This window comes from Sinocyclocheilus anshuiensis, unplaced genomic scaffold (genome assembly GCF_001515605.1).
Source record: "Sinocyclocheilus anshuiensis isolate Anshui unplaced genomic scaffold, SAMN03320099.WGS_v1.1 scaffold1170, whole genome shotgun sequence".
NCBI lineage: Eukaryota > Metazoa > Chordata > Actinopteri > Cypriniformes > Cyprinidae > Sinocyclocheilus > Sinocyclocheilus anshuiensis.
Window position 1 is genome coordinate 3231981 of NW_015538055.1, and position 791 is coordinate 3232771.

General features: G+C 38.4%; 1 protein-coding gene and 1 long non-coding RNA gene across 2 annotated transcripts in view; one reads left to right on the plus strand and one right to left on the minus strand.

Moving 5' to 3' along the window:
• The window catches only part of LOC107683382 (uncharacterized), a 10086-nt gene that overhangs the window by 9010 nt on the left and 285 nt on the right, over nt 1–791 (minus strand). The window lies entirely within an intron of this gene.
• Nucleotides 1–791, plus strand: part of sesn3 (sestrin 3) — a 17285-nt gene that overhangs the window by 8989 nt on the left and 7505 nt on the right. The window lies entirely within an intron of this gene.

Sequence of the window (791 nt, forward strand, 5' to 3'; positions counted from 1 at the left end):
TTTCTTATCAGTTGTGTACATTAGGGTTTAATCTTACATCTAATGTTGTTAAATTAATGTTTATTGCATTATTTCAGAATCATGTGTATCACCATGATGGGGTTTAGTGTTCGTGTGAATGACACTGTGCACCTTCTATATATATAAGTACTACCCTCCTTAGCTCGTAGAAAAGCTGTTTGTGATGAGCTTTGGTTCATCATGTGACTTTCTGATCACCACCAGTTTTTGGTGGTTATCAGTGCATTACAATGGTTCAAAATAGATATTAGTACTTCATTATGTTGGTTTATTAACATTACATCAGTTAATGAAATACGGTATTTTATTGTGAATTTAAGTTAAGTCTGTAAAACCTAAAATGCTGCTACCAAATTTTTTACGGTGAAGTTCTGGCAACCACAGCTGCCGGTATTTTACCGTAAATGTCACCGATTTTTTTTTACAGTGTAGGTTAGTGTTATATAAACAGCAGAGGTTTCCAACAAGGCTGCAGAGTGGAGGCAAAACACCTTTGACCGCAAATACAACACTGTTTGTGTATATGTGGTGGTTGGGGGTGGGTGGTGGGATATCCTGAACAAACCCAAATCCTGAAGAGAAGGAAGGAAGGATAGATAAAGTGAAAGGGAGGGTGAGAATGACAGGGAGAGAGATTTGGTGTGTCCAGGCCTCGAATCACTGATCTGAAGTGACCCTTACACCCTTGCCATTATAGTTAGTGGCAAACACACACACACACACACACACACACACACACATATACATACATAGATAAAACACACACACAG